Below are 19675 nucleotides of genomic sequence, written 5' to 3' on the forward strand. Positions count from 1 at the left end.
TATTATCTAATTTTTGCATAATGAGGTGGTTAGTCATTGTTGCTAGGGACAGAAGTGATCCTAATCAAAGTAACTACGTGACTCTCTTCTTTTTCTCCTTCTCCCCAAAATAAGAAACTCATTATAATCACTTTGGGTTCAATCTGGCTTTTAGAAATGTCAGCAGGAAGACATCCCCGTGTATCATGTAAAATCTGCTAATGCACATTTGTATGCAAAATGCAGAAACAGACTTTACAAGATTCACATATCCAAGAACTGGGTAGAGAGCACTTAATGTGCCATATATTATTTATACTGTTATTTTAGTTCACTGTTTAATTTGTGTGATGTGGCCTGAATTGGAATCTTTGGAGAATGAAGTCCTGTCTAGGTCAGGGGTGGGCAAACTATGGCCCATGGGCTGGATCCGGTCCACCAGCTGTTTTAAGCCAGCCTTTGAGCTCCAGCCAGGGAGTGGGGTCTGGGGCCGCTCCACGCGACTCCCAGAAGAAGCAGCATGGCCCTGTTCTGTGGCGCCGAGCAGGGTCGGGGACCGCTCCACACCGATTCTGGGAGCAGTGGCATGACCTTGCTCTGGCTTCTATGTGTAGGGGTAGCCTGGGGACTCTGCCCCCACCCAAAGCACTGCCCTCACAGCTCCCATTGTCTGGGAACTGCGGCCAATGGGAGCTGCAGGGGTGGTGCCTGCGGATGGTGCAGCGCACACTGATGCCTGGCCACAGCTCCACGTAGGAGCTGGAGTGTGGACATGGCCGCTGCTTCCGGGAACCACTTGAGGTAAGCATTGCCTGGAACCTGCACCCCATGCCCCAACACAGTCCCAGCCCTGATCCCCCTCCAACCCTCTGAACCCCTCGGTCCTAGCCTGGAGCACACTCCTGCACCCCAAGCCCCTGAGCCTCAGCTCCACCCTAGAGGCCGCACCCCCAGCCGGAGCCTGCACCCAATGCCCCAACACGGCCCCAGCCCTGATCCCCCTCCAACCCTCAGAATCCCTTGGTCCCAGCCTGGAGCACCCTCCTACACCCCAAACTCCTCATTCCCAGCCGGGAGCCCTCATCCCCCCTGCACCCTACTCCCCTGTCCCAGCCCGGAGTGCCCCCCCCCACACCCTGAACTCCACATTTCTAGCCCCACCCTGGAGCCTGCACCCCCAACCAGAGCCCTCCCTCCTTCACTCAACCACAATTTTGTGAGCATTCATGGCCCGCCATACACTTTATATTCCCAGATGTGGCCCTCAGGCCAAAAAGTTTGCCCACCCCTGGTCTAGATGCATGCAACAGGTACAACACAGGTAGGCTGAGCAGCACTCTCCACTTGAGAGGTGAGTGTGTGGGTGTGGAGGGGTGTTTTTAAGGTTTTTGGAATCAAGGAACATTATTAAGATTTGACTTCTGAATGGCAAGAGACAAGCTTGGTGAAGGTCAGATGAGGCTTTCTCAGCTTGAACACACAGGGCTAGATCTACAAAGGATCTAACTACTATTTTAGGCGCCTAAATCCAAAGTTAAGAAACTCAGATTTCCTGATCAATTGCCACCTAAACCTGTAGGCACCTAAAGTCTTCTAAAGATTCATTGGTATTGAGACTGGAACCTCATGTGCATACCCTAATTACCAGGCTGTGTACAGTAATTCTTACCCTCTCTGTGGCCCAGTGGATATTTAAGTATTTTATACAGAAGAGAACAGCTTCAACAGTATAGACCAAGAGAGCCCTACTTCAGGATACGCTATAGTCCCGGGGTTAGGGCATTCACTTGGCAGGTGGGAGGCCTGGGTTAAAGTCCTTGCTCCAGATCAGGCAAAGTAGAGATATGAACCCAACTTTCCCACAGTCTGGGGCAGTGTGCTAACCACTGGACTATTGGGTATATGAAGTGGGTACCAATACTACTATTTCATGAGGAAAGGCCAGACCTGACTTAACCCCCTACCCCAGGAGAGAGTTTACTGCTGTGAATCTTGAGTGGAGGAAGGTACCTCCCTCCAGCCCAGAACTAGCTAACTAATTCCCTCTGAAGGGTAAGGCTTAGCCCACAAACCTCTTCTTGGAATTTCCTACTGGCTACCTAAAGCAGCTGCCCACTCAATGTGCTGGCTTTTTGGAATCCCACTTTTAGGTGCCTAACTCTCCCTATAGATTATGTAGGGAGCTGGGGTCCCTAACCTGGGGATGTAAATTCCACTGGGTAGCAGGGTGCCTAAATGTTAGACATTGCACCACTGAGCCTACGTCACCACACTAGATCTAGCATCTTAGTACAAGAATTGCACATGCTTTTACAAAATGGGTTAGATGCCTGATGCAATGGGAAGGTACACGCCACATCCTGTAGGGTGAGCTAAAGTTTGGGACCTACATAGATGGTGATGAGCTAAAGCATCATCCATGTATGGCTGCGATCTTTAATGTAGAGGATGCGCTAAAGCAGGTTGGCCTAGGGGCTTTCCTAAGTTCATACCATAAACTTAACAGGTACACCACAACTCTTGGAAAGAACTGAAATAACTGGTTAGCACAGAAATAACAAATATGATACCTAACCACAAAAGGGTCATGGTAATGAATGGACGCATATGATAATAAGTTGAGATCACTGATATACTAACCTATAGAAAAGAGACACTCCAACATTGGTAAGGTGAAGAAATACAAATAAGGAAAAGGGGGAAAAATCCCCTACTGAATATACATCAAACATAGCGGTGTCAGCATAACATATAAAAGTGGCATCTCAGTCTAGGGGTGATAGGAGAGAGAGATGTAGTCCTAGGGAGGTGCCAGAATGATAGCCACTGGTGATAATGGGGAAGGTGATGGTGATGAGGAAGATGGTGGCTAACATTTCAAGTTCTACAGGAGATGGTGTGAGCATATGGATGTGCAGATGTACATTCTGTAGTATCTCTGCCTACTTTACTGAGTTGGGGTGTTTGTGCCTATGCTAAATGTATTAATAAACTATATTTATAAATATAAAAGTTCCTATAATGTGAGTGTTCCAGCTGTGCATGTCAGAGTTCCCAACAGTATAATTTGAATAATTATTGGGCCTGATCTTGGGACAAGAGCCTGACAACCCTCAAAGTGATAATTGGGGATTCTTAAATAATCAGTATAATTATTACATAATATAAAGATTGGGCAACACATTAGATGCATAGTAGTCATATAGGTACTAATATGGACTTTCTATTCAATTGTAAATGTGTGGAGTGGACTGGTTTGTGTATTAAGGAAAAAGAAAACTAGTGTAACTTGAATGCTCCATTAAAACCATTCATTCATATACAGAAATGGTTACTTCTGTTATACCTATCTCATAGAGCTGGAAGGGACCCTGAAAGGTTATCAAGTCCAGCCCCCTGCCTTCACTAGCAGGACCAAGTACTGATTTTTGCCCTAGATCCCTAAGTGGCCCCCTCAAGGACTGAACTCACAACCCTTGATTTAGCAGTTCAATGCTCAAACTACTGAGCTATCCCTCCCCCTTTGATATTAATGTGGTATGTTTTATTAGAAATATAAAGCTGCCCATTTATTACATAATTTTATTCTTAATTGATATTTAAACTTGCTGTTTGACTTCTGATAAAATTTATTTGTGTATAAATGGATTTTATTAAGGCAACAAAATCAAGGACAGACATTGACTTCTGGAAGAAAAAAGTTCTGAAAGCAAAAACATTGCCCCCTTTCTACACTGTAATGACAGCAGAATCCCGGGTACACTGTCTTTTCAATTTTCACAGATCTCTTAGCAGATTTGGCTAGAGGACAGGTTTTCACTCCAGCATTTAAGAAACATCTAGCACATCTACTATATTATGCTGTGAGACTGGGCACTATTATGAGTCTTCTAAGGATCCTCCTCCTTCTAAGCCAAATCTCAAGATGCATTTTAGCAAAATGAAAGTACAATAAGTATTGACAAACTTGTAAGAAATCATTTTTAGCTGTGGATTTTGTTATTATAAAGTTGATCTACTATAATACATGTTTCTCACTGCAAAGGATTTTGTAACTTAATTTCATGGATCTGTCCATGATCCACCTATTCTCAATTCATTTGATGTACAAACTTGTACCATTAAGTTAATGGCAGTTTTGTCTCTGACATCCATTATCTTGACATCAAGGATATGATCAGGATCTGAGCCCGTAATAAAATACCAAACTCTTCTCGTACTAAATCCATTTGTGATGTACGATGTTAAAATTAAGGTTAGTCTAATGATGAATAATATGTAGGCACATTAGCACATTTGGAAAATATTTGTTTCTAATTTTTATGTAGGAGGCTTGTGAGCAACAAGATTAACAATGTAGAGCTGTAATAATTTGTTAATTGTGAAATCACCATTTTTAGTCTTGTCATTAAAAACATTTATGTAGGTGGTATTGTATTATTCCAGTTTACTAGTTTATAACAATGTTGCCATGTATTAGCAACTTCTGAAGATGGTGTATGAGTTTATTGCTCTGTATAGTTTTAGTTTTTTAAATTATCACTTAGAATTGAGTTTAATAACACATTACATAACCTTGTTTCATCTTAGCTGGTAATATACTGAACACATGTGATATCAAAATGTCTGACTTTAACTGCTTCACTGCTGGTTTTCCATTTCTGTCCCTGAAGATCCATCACATGTATCAACCTTGTATTAGAATATAATGATGTGCCTGGTAATTAGACAAAACTCTGTGTGTTTTGCTTGAAGTACCTGGCACATTAAGAAAGAGGTAGTGAGGTGGCTAATGAGCTTGAAAATCATTCTTCTTAGAACCAAAGGTCAAATTCTCTGCTGGTGTAGATTTGCACATCTTAATTGACTTCAGCCTATTTGGCTTGATTTTGCTTGTTTTGCATTATCACAATCATGCTGATTTAGCATTTATAGAGAGTCTTTTACAAAAGTGAATCACAAAGTACCTTAGTTATTGTTTTTTTTTTTTTAATTGACCATGGATGGTGTGTAACCTCAACACTAACACTGAAAGCGTTAATGGGAATGTGAAGGCTTAATTAGTGCTCCTGGTTGCTAGGTGGGCCAGGCCTAATTAAAGATGAGTCACATATAAGGGAGGAGCTGGTGGCTGTTATTAAGAGAGGAAGAACAGAGTAGAAAGGGGCTGTAGGACAGAGATGGAAATAACTATGTAGTTACTCTCTTGGCAATAGAAAGAGTAGTAGGTTAAAAGAGAAGTGTAGGGAAAGAGTTGGTCTTAGGACACTCTTCCAAGTAGACAATTCTAGGAAGAGGTCAGGAGAGAGATCAAGAAGCTACTGGGGCAGAGCAAGCTCCAGAAGTGAGTCCTGACAAAAGGGGCAGGACCCAGACCTTCAGGGAGGTTTTCAAAAGGGAACAGAGCACAGGGGAAAGTTAAGAGGGACAAAAGGTCAAGCCTAAAGAAAGTTGAAGTTTGTATATGTTTATATTTTCAGTTAGGATTTGTTGGAGGACTGCAGGGAGCCCTGTGAGCTTGGGCCATGAAAGGAGTTTGAGAGGAACACAGTGGGCCCCAAATGGTACTTTAGAAAAGGCCAGCTGATAAACTGAATTAGGAAGAAGCCCAGGGAGGTAGTAGGGGCCAAGTCTAAATAGACAAACCTGGCCTGATCACTGCAGGGTCCCTCGGCTGGAACCCACAGGAAAGAGAGGGCTGGGGTTCCCCAACTAGCCACTGGTATGAAGGTCCTTAATATAAGACGATAAGGACTTTTTGAAAGCCCTGAAATAGGAGGGCTTAAGGACCATGGGGCATAGAAGTGGGGGTCTGAAAACCTAACAATAAGACACTGGACTATTTTTGGTGGAATTGTGTTACCATGGAAAGGGTGAAACTATATGTGACCTAGTTGGAGGGCTGAGTCACCAGATGAGTCATGGCCTAGGTATACTTGGTTCTGCCTCAGCTCAGGAGGCTTGACTAAATATGATATCAAGGTCCCTTTCAGCCTTACATTGCTATGATTCTAAGAAGAAGACCTCTGCAGGTCCTGAGCAGCTGCCAGCAGGGGGCACTAAATGAGGAGAGCCGGCTATGCCATTCCTGCCGTTGGTGAGTCCACTCTTTAATATTGACACTTGACAGTCTTATGTCCTTATGCTCATCTCTGCTTTCTCAAGTCGAGGGGATCCTGCATCTGTGGCTCATGCACTGTGAATACAGATGGGAGAAGTTTCACCTTCCCACTATACTCTACTTTTTGAACTTCTATTCTCTGTTGGCCTTGTGTCTGTCTTCTCAAGACTTTCCCACTGCCTCTGATCACTTATTCAGAGTTGTATTGGGAGGACCATTGATCCATCACAAGTCTTCAGCTGGGAGCAAGCTCTGTGAGTGGGTCAGGAGGAGCAGACCAAGCTCTGCCAGATTCTCTCCCCTCCCCTGAAACCTGTAGGCCAAGCCAAGTAATTTACTAGAAAATGAAAATCTCTGTGTGGGTGCTGCATGTCTCTAGCAGACGGTGGATCTTGAGGGCTCAAGGGGTTTGAAGAGTGGAATGGAATTCCACAATTGGCATTGGGGGGACAAACTTTGCCTCTCGTTACTAGGACTATTCACAGGAAACTCTGAGTTAACTTGAAAGTCATGGAGTTTCCACTCTCCTATGTGGGCCATTTCTGCTGGGTGGAGAACGGAACCTGTGATTAACTGGTTACATATGATTAATCCTGGATTGGATTTGCTTTATGCAGGCAAATTGTGGATTGAAAAATGGCATCTGTGATTGTTCATATCTATATAGAGAGTGTGTCTCCCCAACTATTAGCTATAGACAGTTTTTCATGAACAAGAACATAATCCTGTGGAGCAAGTAACATGAAATGCTGACAACTATGCAAGAGTTTAGAATAAGAGTTAATGAATAAGAGTGGGGCCAGTTAACATGTCTGGGGTGAATCAGAAGATTCCTATGCACAGTTAGGATCTATGTGGGGTTTAGAAGGTTAGAAAGTTGTGCTGAGCCAAGTCAATCAGTCTTAATGAGTAGACTCTTCTTGTTTGTTATAGTCAAATGCTTTCCTTTCCAGAAACACTTACACGATATGAATGTCATTTTACTTTTATAAAGTATCTATTTTGTTGGTGCAGGTGCACCATTCAATTTCCATTTGGATCTTCTAACTATGTCAGCTATCATAAAAGCCATTTATAGACATGCTTTTCCTTAGGCATTTTTAAACAGGTGTGGGATGAAGAAGGTGGCTGGAGAAGGAATTTCTACATGAAAGTTTATAATGTATAATGCTAATAATTTTGGGCCAGAAAATTCTGAGCGTCTGTGCCTTCATGCAAATGCCCTTATGAATTAAAATGAAGCATGAGTAATGAAGATTAGTATGTGATATATGCTGGCCCCAGAAATAGCTCTAAATATGTTTTTCAAAGGTTTTCAATAATGAGTCAGCATCTCATTAAGGAAACTCAGAAAACAAACTTAGTCAGCCAACTATACCAGAAAAATAAGCATTGACACATGAAAATAGAAACTTTGAAAATCCCTATCTGACTGGTCACTTTAAGAATTTGTTGTCTTCAGAAATTTAAAGTAAATGTTCACAATTTTACTAGTAGGAATAGCATTTGGAGAAGGTACACAATAACCCTTTTTATCATTTATATTATTCAAATAGTAGTTATATACACCGCTAACTTGATATAATGCGACCCGATATAACACAAATTCGGATATAATGCGGTAAAGCAGTGCTCTGGGGGGGTGGGACTGCGCACTCCAGTGGATCAAAGCAAGTTCAATATAACACGGTTTCACCTATAATGCGGTAAGCTTTTTTTGGCTCCCGAGGACAGTGTTATATCGAGGTAGAGGGGTGTGTGTGTGTGTTTGTGTACACACACACACACATTTCTTAAGGTCTATACTGACTGTATACACGTTATTGCTACTTTTGTTGCCCATACTACCTGAGTAGTTAGCCAAAATCCCAGGGCCTTGCAAAGTCCATCCTATTAGGATGATATCTGTGAAATGATTCAGATATGTTCTTGGTATAATCCTATTTAGAAAAAAATGTACACAAAATGTTGTTTCTCTGAACGAAATAGAAACCAAGGACAGCAGATAGGTTCCTTACTGAGCACTGGTTTACACTATAGAATTACTTTGGAATGCATACGTTGGTGTCACATAGTTATACTGACCTAAGCGCTGATGTAGACAGCACAATGTTGGCGGGAGAGCTTTGCCTGCTGACATTAGCTACTGCCTCTCATGGAGGTGGATTAACTAAAATGACGAGAGAACGCTGTCCCATATGATTGGAGCATCATCTCCATTAAAGCGTTACAGCTGTACCGATGCAGTGTTTTAAGTGTAGACTTAATGTTAGAACGTCCCAAGTCTATGTCCAATAGGGCCCGTCCCTCTGCTTCCTCCTGGGGTCACACTCAGAACTTTCTCTATCTCTCTCTGCCTCCAACACATACAGCCTGCAACCAGTATCTTAGCCTCTGTATTTGCAATCAGGGAAAAACCTCATAACTTAGCTCTGACCTGCCATGTAGCTTAGTGCCTTAGGACACAGGTAGCCCCACAACCCCTGCCCTTTTTAACATATTAAGGGACTTGATTAAGTCTTCGATTTAGCCTAAAACAAGGTGTTTGGCCAACCCATTAGCTGTAATGAGACCTGTGATTGTCTTGGAATCCATTAGCACCTTTTAGCATAATGTTTTATTATTTGTCTTACAGAAGAGTCTAGCGTTTAGGGCCCACATAGTTTAGAGCCCCATTGCGCTAGACACTGTATACCCATAGAAGAAACAATCCTCGCTGTAATGCATTCCCAGCTCTGACGGGGCAAGGCCAGATGGCTATAGAAAAGTAGTGGGAGATAGATAGATATAATAGCCCCAGGTTAAACAAATCCCTGGTACCAGGATAAGAAAATGGCAGCGGCTCCAGGTCAATTAAGACACCTGGGGCCAATTAAGAACTTTCCAGAAGGCAGGAAGGATGCTAGGTTGATTAGGACACCTGAAGCCAATCAGGGGCTGGCTGAAACTAGTTAAAAGCCTCCCAGTTAGTCAGGTGGGCGTGCATTTCAGGAGCTGTGAGAAGTTGTGCTGTTGGAGAGACTGAGCTGTACACACCATATCAGGCACAAGGAAGGAGGCCCTGAGGTAAGGATGAAGTGGAGCTTGAGGAAGTGGGGGCTGCTGTGGGGAACTACTCCAGCCCGGAATAGAAGGTGGGCCCAGGTTCCCCCCTTTTGCCCCCCTGATTAATCACGGAGACTGGGAGACAACAGAGACTGTGCAAGGGAGGATAGCTTCTCCTCACCTCCCTCGCTGGCTTATGATGAAAATGGCTCAGTAGACCCTTGTCTCCTTGTCCGTCAGGAAACGCAGGGCCCACAGAGACAAGGACACAGCTTTGTCACACAGTCCTTTACTGAGAACAACAGATGACCTCCTTGGCCTGCATAGTGCCACAGCAAAGTCAGCAGTGTTCCTCATGAGCAAAAGGAAGTGCCTATATGGTTCTCACTGCAGAATCAGTGCTTCTTAATTCAAAGTACTAAAGCAATGTAACTACATAGTCTATATTAAACTTAAATTCAATGCCGGTGCTTTTGGGTCCCCAGCTATGGGTCACCTATTGGTACTGGTGCTTCAGGAATTTGCCACTGATAATTAGATAATGGTCCTCCCCTCTTTTGGTGGTCTACATTCCAAAGCCTCCCATCCTGCAGCCTTAATTATGAAATTAAGGCCCAGCCGCTGTGTCTTGCACACTCATCCAGTTATGAGCGTGGTAACTCCCACTAGAACTCCATCAGCTTTTCAGATCCAGTGGAATTTGGAGTGCCCTAGCCTCCACTGTAGGTTTGAGTGTGTATTACAGTCAAGCAAAGAACCTACAGCAAATCTACCTCACACTTTATTTGTTTCATGAATTGTCGAGATCTTGAGTTTAATTGTTGTTCAGAACGTCAATGAATACTTTAATGATTTTTTTTGTTGCCATTCCAAGTCAAGAATTCATTATTCTATTTATACTGTATGTACATATGTTGTATATTAACACTTCATCAGATCAGGATCTCATTGTACAAGGCACTGTACCAAAAAAAGCAAATCCAGCTACATTGTTCAGTTGTGATTTAGGTCACATGAGAGTCTTTTACTGGGTTGGAGATAAGATTTATGTTATCTGGCTACTGGTGCTAAAGCTCGTGGATTTGGAATTTATCTCCTGTAAGCATTAGAGTGCCCATTTCAAATTCATGTTAAGAGCATCTGTGAATAATAAAACCTAATTGTATGAAAGTTTGCAAAATGGAGACCCAATAGGCACGTAAACACAGCTAATGCTGATAAAAATCAAAAGAAGCAGTTTTGCAGTTTTCCCCTATTTCTAATTTGCACAATTGAATGTGAGGCAGGAAGAGTTCTACTCATTTGACCCAGATGGTTACTGAATTCATCATTAAGGGCCACTTTTGCCTGAACCCCTGGATGTGTGCAAGAGGCAGAGGAGGGTGCAGAGCAACTTTGTTCCCCCAGGCTAGTAGCTGGGGACAACCACAGTGCTCCCTGAGCACCAGAATTGTGTGGGATTAGCACTGCTAGCTAATTCAAAAGATAGTAGTTACCTCTTCTTCACTCTGACCCCACACATACAGTCCAATGGCTGAAGACACAAAGGAAGCCACTTTGTACCGCTGTGCACTGGCAAAGATTGTGCCAATCAGAGGAACAATGATTCAGAGCTCTTGCTGGGGTGTTTTGATTATGAATTACCCCCAATATGGTCTTGTGCATATTTGATACAAAAGAGCCCTAAAGCCAGATGTGGAAGAGGTATCTGGCTACATGGGATGAGTCTGAGGAGGCTGCTGGCTAGTATAAGTGTAAATGTGATTTCCTTATCCAGAAATGATGGGGAATCAGTGTGTTAGTGTCATGTTCTAGGATGCAGTCCAACCTGGTGTGGGATTGTCAGCACCTTCCCTGTAACTGCTGGGTGCCATGAATACTCTGCTGCTGTGATTTACAGCCTGGATGCTTGCAGCCAGCAAACAAGCATGAGCTGAGTTTCAGTGTTAAGCAGCTGTGAACCAGGAACTCTGATTCCAGTAGCCTGCTTAGAATCATAGAATATCAAGGTTGGAAGGACCTCAGGAGGTCAGACAGTCCAACCCCATGCTCCAATCAGGACCCATCCCCAATTAAATCATTTCAGCCAGGGCTTTGTCAAGCCTGACCTTAAAAACCTCGAAGGAAGGAGATCCCACCACCTCACTAGCTAACCCATTCCAGTGCTTCACCACCCTCCTAGTGAAATAGTTTTTCCTAATAGCCAACCTAAACCTCCCTCACTGCAACTTGAGACTCCTTGTTCTGTCATCTGCCACCACTGAGAACAGTCTAGATCCATCCTCTTTGGAACCCTCTTTCAGGTAGTTGAAAGCAGCTATCAATTCCCCGCTCATTCTTCCCTTCTGCAGACTAAATAATCCCAGTTCCCTCAGCCTCTCCTCATAAGTAATGTGCTCCAGCCCCCTAATAATTTTTGTTGCCCTCTGCTGGACTCTTTCCAATTTTTCCACATCCTTCTTGTAGTGTGGGGCCCAAAACTGGACATAGTACTCCAGATGAGGCCTCACCAATGCTGACTAGAGGGGAATGATCACGTCCCTCGATCTGCTCGCAATGCTCCTACTTATACAGCCCAAACTGATGTTAGACCTCCTGGCAACAAGGGCACACTGTCAACTCATATCCAGCTTCTCATTCGCTGTAACCCCTAGGTCCTTTTCTGCAGAACTGCTGCCTAGCCACTTGGTCCCCAATCTGTAGCAGTGCATGGGATTCTTCCGTCCTAAGTGCAAGATTCTGCACTTTGTCCTTGTTGAACCTCATCAGATTTATGTTGGCCCAATCCTCTAATTTGTCTAGGTCCCAATGTATCCTATCCCTACCCTCCAGCGTATCTACCACTCCTCCCAGTGTCATCTGCAAACTTGCTGAGGGGGCAATCCATGCCATCTTCCAGATCATTAATGAAGATATTGAACAAAACCAGCCCCAGGACTGACTCTTTGGGCACTCCACTTGATACTGGCTACCAACTAGAGATGGAGCCATTGATCACTGTCTGAGCCTGATGATCTAGCCAGATTTCTATCCACCTTATAGTCCATTCATCCAGTCCATACTTCTTTAACTTGCTAACATGAATACTGTGGGAGACTGTGAAAAGCTTTGCTAAAGTCAAGGAATAACACGTCCACTGCTTTCCCCTCATCCACAGAGCCAGTTATCTCATCATAGAAGTCAATTAGGTTAGTCAGGCATGACTTGCCCTTGGTGAATCCTTGCTGACTGTTGTGATCACTTTCCTCTCCTCTAAGTGCATCAAAATTGATTCCTTGAGGACCTGGTCCATGATTTTTCCAAGGACTGAGGTGAGGCTGACTGGCCTATAGTTCCCCAGATCCTCCTTCTTCCCTTTTTAAAATATGGGCACTACATTAGCCTTTTTCCAGCTTGTTACACTAGAGCCCTAATCGGGTATACACCAGCTTTGGTTACATCTGGCAAGTTGACCCCAACTCCTCCCTGGAACTGAATTTTCTGAAAACTCTGTGCTTTGCAATGGCCAGCCCTTTCTTGGACCATTGAGAAGAATAATACAGATCCTCTCTTTAGAGGTACAAACAAAATGCACAGCTTATTGCTCTAACTCAAACCGAGCACTGGTTTGGTTTAGATTAAAAGTAGAACAAGTTTATTAGCAAAAGGTATGATTTTAAGGGAGTTCAAGTATCAAGGATAAAGTAAGAAATGGTTACAAGCAAATATGTGAAAAACACTTCCTAGAGCCTAAAACTTAACAAAACGACAGTCTGGGTTCAGGATAAGATTCTTATCATATTACCATCCAGCTCAATGGCTGATGACCCGTCTGGCCAGGATCTTCCACAAAGTCCCGTGTGCTTGGCTCCTTTATCTTCGTTGAAAGAGAACTTGAGGTTTTTTGATCTTCTTTTGTTATAGTCCAGCGATGCTCTGAAATGGATTCTTCTGAAGATTATCACTCCTCCCCCAGTAAAGTTTAATTCAGTCTTGTGAGGAAGGTGACATGAAGTCTTCTGGTGAAGGAAATTTCATACTGTTTTCTCCCCCCCCCCCCCCTGCTGGTGTTTGCCAAAATGCATATCAATCTATTTCCTGCATCATCTCCTCCTGCTGTTGATGCTGTCATTGTTGCCTTGACGGTCCTGCTGTTTACCTTTTATGTAAACTTCATTCCCATTGTCTTAATGTACTTTGGCAGTGCCTCCAAGATGGCAGAACCACATTTCTTTGTCTGGGGTGGGATAAATTCAGCCCTACCTGGAAAAGACACTTTAAGAACATAATTTCCCATATGTATAATTTTGAATTTGTCCTCTATACATACACCATGAAATAATATTAATGATCAGTATGCTATTAGATTTCTATTGATATCTTACATGACACCTTTTAGTTACAAGTTATAATATTGGTGAGTTTAGTACACTGAACTAGTCAGAGCAGCTGAAATGTGTGACCAGATACCAGTGAGTCCCCTTCCTTCTTGCATTGGGGTTGCTGCTAGGGTCATTAGTCATTTGTAATGGCAATAGTTGCTTGTTAAATTGCATGCCTGCTAAAATATACATGTTACATATTTACCTAGCCTCAATGAAATGATTTGTCAGTAGGATAATATGCATTAATTCAATTCCAACTTTAAAACTGCATTTTTTTTTCAGAGCTGTATGTGGTTTTAGCCTTTGTAACTATTGGTTTTTATGGGAGCAACTGAGCTGAAACTACATCATTCTGATCATGTAAAAGAATATGCTGAATAGTAACATGCATGAAGAAACTGGGTGTAGATGTGATAGTCACCACCTTTTACAGAGGTGAGAATTTCTGATTGCCTAAATATAATAGAGTGAATTACTAACTATTGGGAGAGGAAAGATAAGTTCTGTATGGCTTCTCTCAATTTCCAGGGAAGGATAGTAACCTGGAAAAAATGTTGTCAATGATGAATAAAGTCCAAACTGCAGCAGGGATTTTTAAAAAGATGTTTAAAACAATCATAAAGATTCAAGTGGGACAAAACACTGCAAAGTTCTAGAAGTGTTTTAGAGAATCACAATATTTTTTCCAGATAGTTCTGCTCAAGTGATTCATATGGTGCATTGAACAGGAAGTGTCAAGAGCCTCAGGCCAAATAAATGACCTTTGTATGGTAGTCCAAAAGAGGAATCATCGTGGAGAAAATTTCAAGAGCCAAAGGTGCTGGGTGTGTGCCATGAAAACATGCTCAAGAAGAAAGTTTAAAATAACAAAGGGGCTGTTCGATGTCTTCCTTAAAGATACATTCATTAAGGCTGCATGTTGTAGGAAGTTGTCACTGAATTCAGTTATAGCAGAACTTAGCCTTAGTTAACTTAGTAACTTAACAATTAACTTTTTTTGTAAGTGCAAGATAGCTGCTGTGGTACATCCATTATTAAATTGAATTTCTTCTGCAAACAATCTGGCTTATAAAACATGGTATGCAAAATTGATAAGAGATCTTATTAAGAAATGACTTGAGAATTTATTATAAATGTTTTTGCTTCAGGGGAACCCCACCTTCCCTTCCTTTTCCTCTTCTTGCCCTGCCCCTCCTGCTTCCGATCAGGACTTCCACTGTAATCTATGCTCTGTCCTTATTGGGGGAACAGTTGATTTTACGGGATAATAATGCAACATATCAGTCTCTTTTTTTGCATAGGATCTCCAGATTTCCAAGCCTTCATCCTGGGTAAGTCCCATAATTTCTCTGCCTCAATCATACTCTTCCATGCTATAATGCTTACCTCACATAGAATATGAAGATTAACCAAAATGAGGCTCCAAATCCCTTAAACTGTTCTTCTCTCCCTCCCTTCCGTGGCTTTGCAGAACCTTAAGGACTTTGCTGCAATTCCACAGGTGTCCTGGGGTCTGCGCTCTTGAAGCAACTTTAATGCTCTGGATCTTTAATGTTTGTGAACTACAGAGATCTTCAGATGAAAAGTGTAATTATTTTCAGTTTCTATTAATCTTGACTCCTGGTGTTTGCTCATCTTGTGGTCTACATAATGTTATAAAGTTAAAGTGGTGATGAGTTTGAGATTATAAATATGCAATCTTTGAAACATCTCAGTCCTATTAGCAAAAGCAACTGCAGGGAAGACCAATTGCTCAAGACATAGTCAACTAGATTTATTGTGTTAACTTTGGAGGAATACTTAAGTGGAGACCAGAATGTTCTCAAATGGTGCAGAGGGCATTGCAATGGCTGAATGCATAGAGATGCTGTTGGTTTATTGGATAATAAAAAAGGATAGTGAGTTTAGATTGTGTCCAAGCAAAATGAAGAATGTGTGATAGGTGTAAAGAGAAGCTTATTTTGAGAAGAGAGGAAGTGAATGACTCTCAGGATATGGAGTAGTTGAACTAGTCAATACTTTTCCTTCTCAGATTTCATTATGACTTATAAAAATGTGTGTATCCAGTGTTAAAGGCACGTTCACAATCCCATTCTTTAACACACACACAAATTGTAGGCTGACCCAATGCCAATATGTACCATTGTGCTAGAAATAGGATACCATTGGTATTTCAGGTACTGCAAGGTGTCACTGAAAAGTTATTTTCATAGGGCCAGGCTGTCTCCTCTGCAAGGAAAAAGCCATGCATTTTATATTTATTTTGATCTATACTTCATCTACAGTCACCCATCATAAATCTCTAGGGAGCCCTTCCAAACGTTTAAAATTCATATGGTACGGTGTTGTTCAGCCATTGTATAAACTGCCCTCCTTTCCATATAACTGTAGCTAGCCATTGGCCACAGGTGAATAAGAGTAATGAATAAAGATGAATTAATTCCTTACAAAGCACAAAGACTTGGCATTTGTAGCTTATCCCAAAGGGTAACAAATTCAGGTTCTGGCCAACCAATATGGTGGGGCACAAATTCCAGATTCTGGAATCCAGCTCCCTCTCATTCTGTTATAAAGAGCTCCAACTAGAGCTCTCCACTGATCTCAACTGTGCCAATACTGCAGGGGGAGAGAGGAAGTTCTTTTAGGTAACCCAGATCTAAACCATTAGACCTTCATAGGCTAACACCAGCCATTTTAAATCTAGCTGGAAATTTACAGATAGCCAGTGTTCAGCTCAGTGCCCTGACTGTGATGCCCGACTCAAAAAGTGTGCTGGCATAGTCTTTAGTTTCCAAAAAGCCTCAGGACTTTAGGCCCACTTGGAGCAGTCTCTCTCTTGGACATGACAATTGTAGTGAAGTCTGCATCCCATGCAATAGCCACCATCTCAAAAATACAGATTGAAAAGAACAATTTGAGTCATAGTTGTTACCTCAGCAGTTCTAGGCCTGGCACCCCTCTCCTCAGATTGTGTACTTGTGTTGCTAATGGCTGTTTTGCTCCATCTGTCAAAGATGCCATTGTAATTTTTGCCAGCTCTTCTGGTTGCTTCCTCCAGTCTATCAGCTTTATCTCCAGTTTGTCTAGACTGAGCATCTGCCAGCTAGCTTTCACCCAATCCCTAACAGAACTGTGGAAAAAGGTATATTTCAATGGTTGTGGACAAAAGACTATTGTAATAGCCCACCAGACCATTGATCTATTGTAGTCTGTTAGCAAAACAGTACATTACCTCAGAGCCCTCTGAAGTCTAGCAGGTTCCATTAGTCTCAGTGGCTGGACCATTCAATCAGGATTTCTACCCAGGAATTATGCCCTGTCAGAATAGGAACATGTGACCCTTAAACTGTGGGGGAGGCCAAATTAAAGTAATTTGGAGCTCTAGGTACACCCTACGTGCCATCCCCATATGGCTGCACCCCTATGCAGTAGCAGGTTTCCGCATTAAAGTGAATGGGATAGACCTCTTAAAGCTATTGATGCAGGCTCTGACCACAGCAACCGATTCTGACCTTGTGTGATTCCAAGAGCAGCATCTTAAGGAATGGGTATATAGTGCATATGCCTTAATTCATTCGTGACTGCAGGAGGTCATAAATGGCCAGTGACAAAAGATTAATTTTATCTCCTCTGTTCCATGCTGTATGATTGACATATGGCTATTTATATCAAGAATATTGCCTCTTTTAGTCAATTGTAACAAATCTTATACAAATTGTCATGTAAGAAGTCAATGGAAAAGTTATTTCATAATATGATTATCCTGTTTATACATGTATAAATTGTGTAACTGAAGTTATAAGTATTGACTATGTACTAGCATCCTACATATGTGCAGTATTCCTTAGTAATACCCACCAGGTAAAATCAACATTGAAACAAGACAACATATTGTGAATGGACTAGTCAAGTTGATGACCCAGTCGATGAATACTTAACTCGCAACGGGCCATAGTAAAAGCTTGTCCCCAGCCAGTGAGCCTTCCTGTGAATGCTTTAGCCAGAGAATAGCTAATGGCTGCTCCTGTGAATCGTCAAATTATGCAAGGGCATGTGGCCAGCTCATGTGACCCTAGACTCCATTGTGTGCCTGTAATTTCCCACAAACTAAGACAGAGTGTTCCCTCCACATGCGAGAAGGTATAAAGGGCCATGGAAGCATCTCCATTTTGCCTCTTTCCTGCTCTGATCTTTGGGCTATGGACTTAAACTAAAAGGAGCATTCCAACCAATGGACTGAGGACATTCCAATGAGAGACACGCAAGCCAGCAGTTTATCCTATCACTGCTTCAAACCTGGTATAAGAACTCTGCAATTATGTGCATTTGATTTTACTTAACCATTTTAACTCTCTCTCCTTTCTTTTTCTTATAAATAAACCTTTAGATATTAGATACCCAATAACACTGTTGCCAATCCTTTAGTAAGATCTGAGTTATATGCTGACCTGGCTGTGTGGCTGATCTCTTGGGATTAGAAGAACCCTTTGTTTGATTAAATTGATTTTAAATAACCACTCATCATAAAGGCTATTGTCTGGGTGGTGAAATGAGCACTGGAATGCTTAAGGAGACTGTATTTCTGACTACTTGTTAACCAGTATGATGAGACAGAAGTTTACTTTTGTTACTGGCATGATGGTATACCTTATGGAAGAATAACCACCTGTTTCAGGGTGAGTCCGCCCTATCTCACCAGTTAGTCATGAATCTGTTATTCTCAGCTCTGGCCCACTGAGTCATGGTGACATGCCACAACCACTAGAGCTGGAGTCTGGTCAGATAGAGCCAGAACATCCCTACAATAGCCCCCAGGACTTATTGAATTCATCTAACCTGATGAAATATTTTATTAGTCCGATTTACACACTAATTTAGTTGAGGTGTGTGGGGTGGAACTTTGAAATGAGCCACAGCTGCAGAGCCTGGGATGGGCCCATAAAATGACTGTGATCAGCAGGTAGGCCTCAGCTTTGACTGCAAATTTTTATTGAGGGGAAGGGGGATGGTGCACAGTTTGTATTTAAGAAATGTAAACATTAATCTTTCTTGCTAACCTGAGATTTGTCATGTTTCTGTAACTTCCTGTCATATGATTTATATTACAATACAAGGAAATTATGATTGCTTATATCTTTTGTATATGCTTGGTATATATTGCCATTTATGTTCTCAAGCACCACCACCCCCACCAAAACCTGAATTCCTACCCTCCAAGTTCACTTTCTGCTTTTGCATAGTTTTCTTTTGATATCCTGCAAAAAATAGCAAGTGAAGAATGCAAACTGTCAATAAGAAAATGAGGATTAAATAATTTAGCAATTAGATGAATTGTGTGCAATTTGTTGAACAAATCATGCTCCATAATTTGCAACATGACTAAATTAGAACCCTAATGCTCTATGCTCCCTCCAGATGTGTTAGAAAACTCAGAACATTTGTAATACTACAGTGTAACTATGAAAGATAGAGAAGAATCACAGCACTCTCTTCATTCAGTTTTTAACCTGTTTTGAAGATTTAAATGGTTAATGCGTTTGAACAAATTTCCAGCTATTGGACCTGGATAATTTGGATACTTTCCTAATGTGGGTTGCCATTAGAAACTTTATTAGTATAAAGTAATTATTGCTAGTTGGTACTCTAAGAAGCACTGTTAAGAATGAATGACCGCACAGGATATGAAGCAGTCCAATCAATGTAAAATTTCAGATTGTTATCCCCCCACTGACAAAAATTGGTATTTTGTCTATGGCTCACAACAGGCTTAATGGATATGGTGGGAAGACAGTTAGTGTGCAATAAAGTGTGAAGCAAAACATTAACTGCAAATAAATAACAGAATTCTTCTTTAGTTGTAATAGTTTCAGGCTTTTAAATGGCAGTGTTCTAAATTTATACCATCATAATAGTTAAAGGTGTGAGTTTTTCTACACTAACCAAAGACTGAGGTTGTTGCTAGAATCATTTTTGGGCTCTATTCTCAAAGCAACTGTTTATGCAACAGAAGTAATATATTCCAAAATACTGATTTGATATTGTCTAAATACAGAATTTATTCTTTATCTAAAAATTGACTGAAATTAAGGAACAGCTTGGGGAACTTGCAGAAGGAGTCTCATCCAGTCCTCCAAGGCTAGAAGGATTCAGTCTGTGGTGTAATGAT

The 19675-nt window shown here is 41.8% G+C and overlaps 1 long non-coding RNA gene across 1 annotated transcript; it reads left to right on the top strand.

Annotated features, from left to right (window-relative positions):
• The first annotated feature begins 5137 nt into the window (after positions 1 to 5137).
• Positions 5138 to 18978, top strand: LOC135973415 (uncharacterized). Its single transcript, XR_010590245.1, has 3 exons — positions 5138 to 6076; positions 13792 to 13944; positions 14811 to 18978. It is a non-coding gene; the product is annotated as an uncharacterized LOC135973415 (long non-coding RNA).
• Positions 18979 to 19675: the final 697 nt, after the last annotated feature.

The sequence above is a fragment of the Chrysemys picta genome, chromosome 9 (genome assembly GCF_011386835.1).
Source record: "Chrysemys picta bellii isolate R12L10 chromosome 9, ASM1138683v2, whole genome shotgun sequence".
Taxonomy (NCBI): Eukaryota; Metazoa; Chordata; order Testudines; family Emydidae; genus Chrysemys; species Chrysemys picta.